Source organism: Syngnathus typhle, unplaced genomic scaffold (assembly GCF_033458585.1).
Source record: "Syngnathus typhle isolate RoL2023-S1 ecotype Sweden unplaced genomic scaffold, RoL_Styp_1.0 HiC_scaffold_268, whole genome shotgun sequence".
NCBI classification, from domain to species: domain Eukaryota; kingdom Metazoa; phylum Chordata; class Actinopteri; order Syngnathiformes; family Syngnathidae; genus Syngnathus; species Syngnathus typhle.
This window is the reverse complement of record NW_026872172.1, coordinates 32,501-45,000: the sequence shown is the minus strand read 5'-3', so window position 1 is coordinate 45,000 and position 12,500 is coordinate 32,501.

Genomic DNA, 12,500 nt, shown 5'->3' with positions numbered 1-12,500 from the left:
CGTTCCGCCGGCTTGTGTTTAAGGAGGCGGCCGGTCCTCCACTATTCCTTCCTTGGATGGAAAGCATGTAGCACTTTGAAAATTTTCGAGCACTGTGACACTTTGAAAATTTTCGAGAGTTTTTGTACTTAGAAAATTTTTCGCTCTTGCACTTCCAGAGTGCTTTGCGGTAGCTCCTAGGTTCGCTGTCCGAGCATGTGAACACTTTTTGGGGGGGAACACATCGCTAGAGACACCAGCCGCCTGGTTCTCGGGGCCAAAACTTGTGTTCCCCACACTCGTTCTGACTATATTTTGCGATTTGGGGGTAAAGGTAATGAGTACAGTGACTAGGGGGACCAACTCATCGTACTCTGGCGCACCAACAGACCAAAGCTGGTACTGCACTTACCCCTGGTACCCCAACGCCTGGTACCTGACGGGCGAGAGGCTGATTTTTCGCTATTTGCGGCCGACCGAGGGAACCAGACAAAGCGGACACTTTACGGCGCAAGAGCCGTTGGCACTTAGAAATTTTTCGACAAAGTTGGCGCGAGCTCCAGAAGGAGAGGCTGATTTTTCGCTATTTGTGGCCGACCGAGGGAACCAGGCAAAGCGGACACTTTACGGCGCAAGAGCCGTTGGCACTTAGAAATTTTTTGACAAAGTTGGCGCGAGCTCCAGAAGGAGAGGCTGATTTTTCGCTATTTGTGGCCGACCGAGGGAACCAGGCAAAGCGGACACTTTACGGCGCAAGAGCCGTTGGCACTTAGAAATTTTTTGACAAAGTTGGCGCGAGCTCCAGAAGGAGAGGCTGATTTTTCGCTATTTGTGGCCGACCGAGGGAACCAGGCAAAGCGGACACTTTACGGCGCAAGAGCCGTTGGCACTTAGAAAATATTCGCCAAAGTTGGCACGAGCTCCAGAAGGAGAGGCTGATTTTTCGCTATTTGTGGCCGACCGAGGGAACCAGACAAAGCGGACACATTACGGCGCAAGAGCCGTTGGCACTTAGAAAATATTCGCCAAAGTTGGCACGAGCTCCAGAAGGAGAGGCTGATTTTTCGCTATTTGTGGCCGACCGAGGGAACCAGACAAAGCGGACACTTTACGGCGCAAGAGCCGTTGGCACTTGCGCGAGCTCCAGAAGGAGAGGCTGATTTTTCGCTATTTGTGGCCGACCGAGGGAACCAGACAAAGCGGACACTTTACGGCGCAAGAGCCGTTGGCACTTAGAAAATATTCGCCAAAGTTGGCACGAGCTCCAGAAGGAGAGGCTGATTTTTCGCCGTTTGTGGCCGACCGAGGGAACCAGACAAAGCGGACACTTTACGGCGCAAGAGCCGTTGGCACTTAGGCGAGCTCCAGAAGGAGAGGCTGATTTTTCGCTATTTGTGGCCGACCGAGGGAACCAGGCAAAGCGGACACATTACGGCGCAAGAGCCGTTGGCACTTAGAAAATATTCGCCAAAGTTGGCACGAGCTCCAGAAGGAGAGGCTGATTTTTCGCTATTTGTGGCCGACCGAGGGAACCAGGCAAAGCGGACACTTTACGGCGCAAGAGCCGTTGGCACTTAGAAATTTTTTGACAAAGTTGGCGCGAGCTCCAGAAGGAGAGGCTGATTTTTCGCCGTTTGTGGCCGACCGAGGGAACCAGGCAAAGCGGACACATTACGGCGCAAGAGCCGTTGGCACTTAGGCGAGCTCCAGAAGGAGAGGCTGGTTTTTCGCTATTTGTGGCCGACCGAGGGAACCAGGCAAAGCGGACACATTACGGCGCAAGAGCCGTTGGCACTTAGGCGAGCTCCAGAAGGAGAGGCTGATTTTTCGCCGTTTGTGGCCGACCGAGGGAACCAGGCAAAGCGGACACATTACGGCGCAAGAGCCGTTGGCACTTAGGCGAGCTCCAGAAGGAGAGGCTGGTTTTTCGCTATTTGTGGCCGACCGAGGGAACCAGGCAAAGCGGACACATTACGGCGCAAGAGCCGTTGGCACTTAGGCGAGCTCCAGAAGGAGAGGCTGATTTTTCGCCGTTTGTGGCCGACCGAGGGAACCAGGCAAAGCGGACACATTACGGCGCAAGAGCCGTTGGCACTTAGGCGAGCTCCAGAAGGAGAGGCTGATTTTTCGCCGTTCGTGGCCGACCGAGGGAACCAGGCAAAGCGGACACATTACGGCGCAAGAGCCGTTGGCACTTAGAAAATATTCGCCAAAGTTGGCACGAGCTCCAGAATGAGAGGCTGATTTTTCGCCGTTTGTGGCCGACCGAGGGAACCAGGCAAAGCGGACACATTACGGCGCAAGAGCCGTTGGCACTTAGGCGAGCTCCAGAAGGAGAGGCTGATTTTTTCGCTATTTGTGGCCGACCGAGGGAACCAGGCAAAGCGGACACATTACGGCGCAAGAGCCGTTGGCACTTAGAAAATATTCGCCAAAGTTGGCACGAGCTCCAGAATGAGAGGCTGATTTTTCGCCGTTTGTGGCCGACCGAGGGAACCAGACAAAGCGGACACATTACGGCGCAAGAGCCGTTGGCACTTAGGCGAGCTCCAGAAGGAGAGGCTGATTTTTCGCTATTTGTGGCCGACCGAGGGAACCAGGCAAAGCGGACACTTTACGGCGCAAGAGCCGTTGGCACTTAGAAAATATTCGCCAAAGTTGGCACGAGCTCCAGAAGGAGAGGCTGATTTTTCGCCGTTTGTGGCCGACCGAGGGAACCAGACAAAGCGGACACATTACGGCGCAAGAGCCGTTGGCACTTAGGCGAGCTCCAGAAGGAGAGGCTGATTTTTCGCTATTTGTGGCCGACCGAGGGAACCAGGCAAAGCGGACACTTTACGGCGCAAGAGCCGTTGGCACTTAGAAAATATTCTGAAATTCTCACCGACCTCCGTGGTGGAGAGGCCGAATTTTCGACATTCGTGGCCGACCGGGGAACCGTCGCCACTCGGACAACTTGTGCGGCAGCCCTCGGTGATTTTAGGACCGCTTTTTCACCCTCGCTGTCCGACCGGAGAACCGTCGTAGCTCGGACAGTTCGTGTGCCAGCATCCGCTGGCACTTAGAAAATTTTAAAAAAGAAAAAAATAGTCTTCTGCATATACGTTCTGACTATATTTTGCGATTAGGGGGTAAAGGTAATGAGTACAGTGACTAGGGGGACCAACTCATCGTACTCTGGCGCACCAACACGCCAAGGTTGGTACTGCACTTAGGCTGATTTTTGCGCTATTCGCGGCCGACCGGGGAACCAGCGCGGAGCGGACACATTACGGCGAATGAGCCGTTGGCACTTAGAAAATTTTTGAGCTTTTTTCGAACTTCCGTGAGGCTGATTTTGCGCTATTCGCGGCCGACCGGGGAACCAGCGCGGAGCGGACACATTACGGCGAATGAGCCGTTGGCACTTAGAAAATTTTTGAGCTTTTTTCGAACTTCCGTGAGGCTGATTTTGCGCTATTCGCGGCCGACCGGGGAACCAGCGCGGAGCGGACACATTACGGCGAATGAGCCGTTGGCACTTAGAAAATTTTTGAGCTTTTTTCGGACTTCCGTGTGGAGCTTTGGGGCCGTTCCGCCTAACTTTTTATGCCCGATTAGGCTTCCAGGGAGGCGGCTAAGCATTATTGACCAATCATGGAGCTTTTTTCGGACTTCCGTGTGGAGCTTTGGGGCCGTTCCGCCTAACTTTTTATGCCCGATTAGGCTTCCAGGGAGGCGGCTAAGCATTATTGACCAATCATGGAGCTTTTTTGGGACTTCCGTGTGGAGCTTTGGGGCCGTTCCGCCTAACTTTTTATGCCCGATTAGGCTTCCAGGGAGGCGGCTAAGCATTATTGACCAATCATGGAGCTTTTTTGGGACTTCCGTGTGGAGCTTTGGAGCCGTTCCGCCTAACTTTTTATGCCCGATTAGGCTTCCAGGGAGGCGGCTAAGCATTATTGACCAATCATGGAGCTTTTTTGGGACTTCCGTGTGGAGCTTTGGGGCCGTTCCGCCTAGCTTTTTATGCCCGATTAGGCTTCCAGGGAGGCGGCTAAGCATTATTGACCAATCATGGAGCTTTTTTGGGACTTCCGTGTGGAGCTTTGGGGCCGTTCCGCCTAGCTTTTTATGCCCGATTAGGCTTCCAGGGAGGCGGCTAAGCATTATTGACCAATCATGGAGCTTTTTTGGGACTTCCGTGTGGAGCTTTGGGGCCGTTCCGCCTAGCTTTTTATGCCCGATTAGGCTTCCAGGGAGGCGGCTAAGCATTATTGACCAATCATGGAGCTTTTTTGGGACTTCCGTGTGGAGCTTTGGGGCCGTTCCGCCTAGCTTTTTATGCCCGATTAGGCTTCCAGGGAGGCGGCTAAGCATTATTGACCAATCATGGAGCTTTTTTGGGACTTCCGTGTGGAGCTTTGGGGCCGTTCCGCCTAGCTTTTTATGCCCGATTAGGCTTCCAGGGAGGCGGCTAAGCATTATTGACCAATCATGGAGCTTTTTTGGGACTTCCGTGTGGAGCTTTGGGGCCGTTCCGCCTAGCTTTTTATGCCCGATTAGGCTTCCAGGGAGGCGGCTAAGCATTATTGACCAATCATGGAGCTTTTTTGGGACTTCCGTGTGGAGCTTTGGGGCCGTTCCGCCTAGCTTTTTATGCCCGATTAGGCTTCCAGGGAGGCGGCTAAGCATTATTGACCAATCATGGAGCTTTTTTGGGACTTCCGTGTGGAGCTTTGGGGCCGTTCCGCCTAGCTTTTTATGCCCGATTAGGCTTCCAGGGAGGCGGCTAAGCATTATTGACCAATCATGGAGCTTTTTTGGGACTTCCGTGTGGAGCTTTGGGGCCGTTCCGCCTAGCTTTTTATGCCCGATTAGGCTTCCAGGGAGGCGGCTAAGCATTATTGACCAATCATGGAGCTTTTTTGGGACTTCCGTGTGGAGCTTTGGAGCCGTTCCGCCTAACTTTTTATGCCCGATTAGGCTTCCAGGGAGGCGGCTAAGCATTATTGACCAATCATGGAGCTTTTTTGGGACTTCCGTGTGGAGCTTTGGGGCCGTTCCGCCTAGCTTTTTATGCCCGATTAGGCTTCCAGGGAGGCGGCTAAGCATTATTGACCAATCATGGAGCTTTTTTGGGACTTCCGTGTGGAGCTTTGGGGCCGTTCCGCCTAGCTTTTTATGCCCGATTAGGCTTCCAGGGAGGCGGCTAAGCATTATTGACCAATCATGGAGCTTTTTTGGGACTTCCGTGTGGAGCTTTGGGGCCGTTCCGCCTAGCTTTTTATGCCCGATTAGGCTTCCAGGGAGGCGGCTAAGCATTATTGACCAATCATGGAGCTTTTTTGGGACTTCCGTGTGGAGCTTTGGGGCCGTTCCGCCTAGCTTTTTATGCCCGATTAGGCTTCCAGGGAGGCGGCTAAGCATTATTGACCAATCATGGAGCTTTTTTGGGACTTCCGTGTGGAGCTTTGGGGCCGTTCCGCCTAGCTTTTTATGCCCGATTAGGCTTCCAGGGAGGCGGCTAAGCATTATTGACCAATCATGGAGCTTTTTTGGGACTTCCGTGTGGAGCTTTGGGGCCGTTCCGCCTAGCTTTTTATGCCCGATTAGGCTTCCAGGGAGGCGGCTAAGCATTATTGACCAATCATGGAGCTTTTTTGGGACTTCCGTGTGGAGCTTTGGGGCCGTTCCGCCTAGCTTTTTATGCCCGATTAGGCTTCCAGGGAGGCGGCTAAGCATTATTGACCAATCATGGAGCTTTTTTGGGACTTCCGTGTGGAGCTTTGGGGCCGTTCCGCCTAGCTTTTTATGCCCGATTAGGCTTCCAGGGAGGCGGCTAAGCATTATTGACCAATCATGGAGCTTTTTTGGGACTTCCGTGTGGAGCTTTGGGGCCGTTCCGCCTAGCTTTTTATGCCCGATTAGGCTTCCAGGGAGGCGGCTAAGCATTATTGACCAATCATGGAGCTTTTTTGGGACTTCCAGCCGGTGCTTTGGGGGCCTTCCCCCTCACTTTCTACGCCCGATTGGGCTTCCAGGGACGCGGCTAAGCATTTTTAACAGAAATGGAGCTTTTTGCGGAGCTCCAGCCGGTGCCACCGGCAGGCCGTGCACGCGGACGAGATGACCGAAAGAAGCTCCAGGAGAGCGGATGGACGCTTTTTAAGCACCGAGGCGGAGATCGCGGAGCTTTAATAGACTTCCAGCGGGCCCAAAGCGGCCAGGCAGACGGCGCAGCGCGACCTGGTACCTCGCACGGGACGCATCGCCCCCCCCGCGCACAGTTCCAGGGGGCCGGGATGACGTTTCAAAGCTGCCGCTGCAGCTGCGGCGGGGAGTGGCCTCCCTCCGGTGGACACGACGAGTAAATGACACCGGCCGCTGACGCAAACCCACGCCGGACAGGAGAGCTCAAAAGCCGGGTAACATTTCAAGGAAGACCCCCCCTGCGCAGACCTCCACTAGGCCGGGATGACTGTTCAGCTGTGGCGGGGAGTGGCCTCCCTCCGGTCGGCACGACGAGTAAATGACACCGGCCGCTGACGCAAACCCACGCCGGACAGGAGAGCTCAAAAGCCGGGTAACATTTCAAGGAAGACCCCCCCTGCGCAGACCTCCACTAGGCCGGGATGACTGTTCAGCTGTGGCGGGGAGTGGCCTCCCTCCGGTCGGCACGACGAGTAAATGACACCGGCCGCTGACGCAAACCCACGCCGGACAGGAGAGCTCAAAAGCCGGGTAACATTTCAAGGAAGACCCCCCCTGCGCAGACCTCCACTAGGCCGGGATGACTGTTCAGCTGTGGCGGGGAGTGGCCTCCCTCCGGTCGGCACGACGAGTAAATGACACCGGCCGCTGACGCAAACCCACGCCGGACAGGAGAGCTCAAAAGCCGGGTAACATTTCAAGGAAGACCCCCCCTGCGCAGACCTCCACTAGGCCGGGATGACTGTTCAGCTGTGGCGGGGAGTGGCCTCCCTCCGGTCGGCACGACGAGTAAATGACACCGGCCGCTGACGCAAACCCACGCCGGACAGGAGAGCTCAAAAGCCGGGTAACATTTCAAGGAAGACCCCCCCTGCGCAGACCTCCACTAGGCCGGGATGACTGTTCAGCTGTGGCGGGGAGTGGCCTCCCTCCGGTCGGCACGACGAGTAAATGACACCGGCCGCTGACGCAAACCCACGCCGGACAGGAGAGCTCAAAAGCCGGGTAACATTTCAAGGAAGACCCCCCCTGCGCAGACCTCCACTAGGCCGGGATGACTGTTCAGCTGTGGCGGGGAGTGGCCTCCCTCCGGTCGGCACGACGAGTAAATGACACCGGCCGCTGACGCAAACCCACGCCGGACAGGAGAGCTCAAAAGCCGGGTAACATTTCAAGGAAGACCCCCCCTGCGCAGACCTCCACTAGGCCGGGATGACTGTTCAGCTGTGGCGGGGAGTGGCCTCCCTCCGGTCGGCACGACGAGTAAATGACACCGGCCGCTGACGCAAACCCACGCCGGACAGGAGAGCTCAAAAGCCGGGTAACATTTCAAGGAAGACCCCCCCTGCGCAGACCTCCACTAGGCCGGGATGACTGTTCAGCTGCGGCGGGGAGTGGCCTCCCTCCGGTCGGCACGACGAGTAAAGCTATTTAGGAAAATCTGAGATAAATATCACTTGCATAATAATTTGGAACACGGTCCCGTGTTCCAAATTATTATGCAAAATGTATTTAGACACCAGCAATCGCACTTAGATTTGTTTCTTTTTTCTTTCTTTTAGCTTCCATAATGTTACCGGGCGCTGACGCAAACCCACGCCCGGCAGGAGAGCTCAAAAGCCGGGTAACATTTCAAGGAAGCTATTTAGGAAAATCTGAGATAAATATCCTTTGCATAATAATTTGGAACACGGTCCCGTGTTCCAAATTATTATGCAAAATGTATTTAAGTGTCATAAAGATTACATTTTTTGTTTTTCAAGTACTGAAATCACCCTCAGTCATGGTACAGTCCATGGTAGTCTGCCAGGTGAGCGCAATTGTAGTAATTAACAAGTCTATTTAAGTTCCGCGTTTTTAAGCGTTCGGCCATTTCGTTCAACCATGGGGAGGAAAAAGGATCTCTCTGCTGTCGAGAAGCGTGAAATCGTTCGATGCCTTGGACAAGGTATGCAGACATTCGATATTGCACGAAAGCTTAAGCGCGACCATCGAACTTTGAAGAAATTCGTCGCTGATTCGGAGCAAACGCGCGTTCGTGCAGACAAAGGCACGACAAGGAAGGTTTCTGCAAGACAAACAAATCGAATCAAGAGGGCGGCTGCAAGCATGCCACTAAAGACGAGCAAACAAATATTCGACGCTGCTGGTGCCAGTGAAGTCCCACGAACGACGAGGTGCAGGATCCTCCAGAGGCTTGCAGTTGTGCGGAAACCCTCCATTCGGCCACCCCTGAACAACGCGAACAAGCAGAAACGGCTGCAGTGGGCCCAGACTTACATGAAGACAAATTTTCAGACAGTCCTGTTCACCGACGAGTGCCGTGCCACCTTGGATGGGCCAGGTAGGGTTTTTTAAGTTTTTCCTTGCACTTTTGAGAGCTCAGGGGATGCTTTGAGAATAATTGTCAATTTCTGTCAATGTGAAGCCCTTTGAGACTGCTTGTGATTTAGGGCTATACAAATAAACTTGATTTGACTTGACTTTACAGATGGATGGAGTCGTGGATGGTTGGTGGACGGCCACGATAGCCCAACAAGGCTGCGGCGTCAGCAGGGAGGTGGCGGAGTGATGTTTTGGGCCGGAATCATGGGGAGAGAGCTGCTTGGCCCCTTTAGGGTCCCTGAAGGCGTCAAAATTACGTCTGTTAACTACGTGGAATTTCTGACTCAACACTTCTGTCCATGGTACAACAGGAAGAACCGTGCTTTCCGTCAAAAGATCATCTTCATGCATGACAATGCACCGTCTCATGCTGCAAGAAATACGTCAACGTCTTTGGCATCTATGGGAATAAAGGGAGAGAAACTGATGGTGTGGCCCCCATGCTCCCCTGACCTCAATCCTATTGAAAACTTGTGGAGCATCGTCAAGCAGAAAATCTACGAAGGTGGGAGGCAGTTCAATTCCAAAGAGCAGCTCTGGCAGGCTATTCTTAGATCCTGCCAAGAAATTCAACCAGAAACTGTACAAAAACTCACAAGTTCAGTGGATGGAAGAATCGTGAAGCTGCTGTTGAACAAAGGGTCCTATGTTAAAATGTAACTTTGTTTTTTATTGAAATAAAGGGTCCTATGTTAAAATGTAACTTGTTTGTCTTTTCTTTGAAATAGCTTTTGATTTCAGTAAATATGACCTCCTAATGCTGTAAATTCTTAAGATGGGCATTTCAGTTCATAAAAACCTATAAAATGTTATAAAACTCTGTTGTGCGTAATAATGTGGAACAGTGCATTTTAAGTTTTTTATTTTTTAAAAATTCTGTGATCATTCGGAGGTTTGTTCAATAAAATTAGAATTCATCAAAATAATGGTTGATGACTTGAAAATTATGCTGACTCATTTTGCATCGACTATTTAGGAAAATCTGAGATAAATGTCACTTGCATAATAATTTGGAACACGGTGTAAGTGCGATTGCTGGTGTATTTACTCGTCGTGTCCACCGGAGGACGGCAAATCCCCGCCGCAGCTGCAGCGGCAGCGCTTAAATGTCTTCTCCGGCCGCCTGGAACTCTGCACGGGGCGTGTTTCGTCCCGCGGCAGCGGTACCAGATCGCGCTGCGCCGTCAGCCGAGCCGCGCGCGGTCCGCTGGAAGTCTACACTGTGTTCCAAATTATTATGCAAATTGTATTTATGTGTCATAAAGATTACATTTTTGTTTTTCAATTAAACTCATGGATGGTATTACGTGTCAGGGCTCTTTGGATCACTGAGATCAATCTCAGACACCGGGGATCATTACCGGCCAGTTGAGCCCAAATTAAGGAAAAACTACTTAAGAATGGTGTTCCACATTATTAAGCAGATAATTTGAAGTTCGCTTTGAGCAGTGGCGACGCCAACCCACGACCGGTGGGAGAGCTCGGAGGGCGGATGGGCTTTCAAGGAAGCCCCCCAGGCCGGTCCACTCGCACTTAGAATTTTTTTTTTTTTTTGGCTTCCATAATGTACCGGGCGCGGACGCGAAACCACGCCGGGCAGGAGAGCTCGAAAGGCGGCTAAGCATTCAAGGAAGCACCGTCTGGAGCTTCAGAGCCGTTCCGCCTGACTTTTAACGTAGAGTACCGGGCGCAAACCACTACTCAAGCCCGGCATGCAGCTCGAAAGGCGGCTAAGCATTCAAGGAAGCACCGTCTGGAGCTTCAGAGCCGTTCCGCCTGACTTTTAACGTAGAGTACCGGGCGCAAACCACTAACTCAAGCCCTGGCATGGCAGCTCGAAAGGCGGCTAAGCATTCAAGGAAGCACCGTCTGGAGCTTTCAGAGCCGTTCCGCTGACTTTTAACGTAGAGTACCGGGCGCAAACCACTAACTCAAGCCCGGCATGGCAGCTCGAAAGGCGGCTAAGCATTCAAGGAAGCACCGTCTTGGAGCTTCAGAGCCGTTCCGCCTGACTTTTAACGTAGAGTACCGGGCGCAAACCACTAACTCAAGCCCGGCATGGCAGCTCGAAAGGCGGCTAAGCATTCAAGGAAGCACCGTCTGGAGCTTCAGAGCCGTTCCGCCTTGACTTTTACGTAGAGTACCGGGCGCAAACCACTAACTCAAGCCCGGCATGGCAGCTCGAAAGGCGGCTAAGCATTCAAGGAAGCACCGTCTGGAGCTTCAGAGCCGTTCCGCCTGACTTTTAAACGTAGAGTACCGGCGCAAACCACTAACTCAAGCCCGGCATGGCAGCTCGAAAGGCGGCTAAGCATTCAAGGAAGCACCGTCTGGAGCTTCAGAGCCGTTCCGCCTGACTTTTAACGTAGAGTACCGGGCGCAAACCACTAACTCAAGCCCGGCATGGCAGCTCGAAAGGCGGCTAAGCATTCAAGGAAGCACCGTCTGGAGCTTCAGAGCCGTTCCGCCTGACTTTTAACGTAGAGTACCGGGCGCAAACCACTAACTCAAGCCCGGCATGGCAGCTCGAAAGGCGGCTAAGCATTCAAGGAAGCACCGTCTGGAGCTTCAGAGCCGTTCGCCTGACTTTTAACGTAGAGTACCGGGCGCAAACCACTAACTCAAGCCCGGCATGGCAGCTCGAAAGGCGGCTAAGCATTCAAGGAAGCACCGTCTGGAGCTTCAGAGCCGTTCCGCCTGACTTTTAACGTAGAGTACCGGCGCAAACCACTAACTCAAGCCCGGCATGGCAGCTCGAAAGGCGGCTAAGCATTCAAGAAGCACCGTCTGGAGCTTCAGAGCCGTTCCGCCTGACTTTTAACGTAGAGTACCGGGCGCAAACCACTAACTCAAGCCCGGCATGGCAGCTCGAAAGGCGGCTAAGCATTCAAGGAAGCACCGTCTGGAGCTTCAGAGCCGTTCCGCCTGACTTTTAACGTAGAGTACCGGGCGCAAACCACTAACTCAAGCCCGGCATGGCAGCTCGAAAGGCGGCTAAGCATTCAAGGAAGCACCGTCTGGAGCTTCAGAGCCGTTCCGCCTGACTTTTAACGTAGAGTACCGGCGCAAACCACTAACTCAAGCCCGCATGGCAGCTCGAAAGGCGGCTAAGCATTCAAGGAAGCACCGTCTGGAGCTTCAGAGCCGTTCCGCCTGACTTTTTAACGTAGAGTACCGGGCGCAAACCACTAACTCAAGCCCGGCATGGCAGCTCGAAAGGCGGCTAAGCATTCAAGGAAGCACCGTCTGGAGCTTCAGAGCCGTTCCGCCTGACTTTTAACGTAGAGTACCGGGCGCAAACCACTAACTCAAGCCCGGCATGGCAGCTCGAAAGGCGGCTAAGCATTCAAGGAAGCACCGTCTGGAGCTTCAGAGCCGTTCCGCCTGACTTTTAACGTAGAGTACCGGGCCGCAAACCACTAACTCAAGCCCGGCATGGCAGCTCGAAAGGCGGCTAAGCATTCAAGGAAGCACCGTCTGGAGCTTCAGAGCCGTTCCGCCTGACTTTTAACGTAGAGTACCGGCGCAAACCACTAACTCAAGCCCGGCATGGCAGCTCGAAGGCGGCTAAGCATTCAAGGAAGCACCGTCTGGAGCTTCAGAGCCGTTCCGCCTGACTTTTAACGTAGAGTACCGGGCGCAAACACTAACTCAAGCCCGGCATGGCAGCTCGAAAGGCGGCTAAGCATTCAAGGAAGCACCGTCTGGAGCTTCAGAGCCGTTCCGCTGACTTTTAACGTAGAGTACCGGGCGCAAACCACTAACTCAAGCCCGGCATGGCAGCTCGAAAGGCGGCTAAGCATTCAAGGAAGCGACGCCGGCCGGTCCGCGGGCCAAATAGGGTCCAGTAAAGTACCGGGCGCGGCCACTAACGCCTTGTGGCGGTCGCCTTGTGGCGGTCGGGGGGTGGCGGTCGGGGCTGGCGCTTGGGGCCGGTGGCGGTC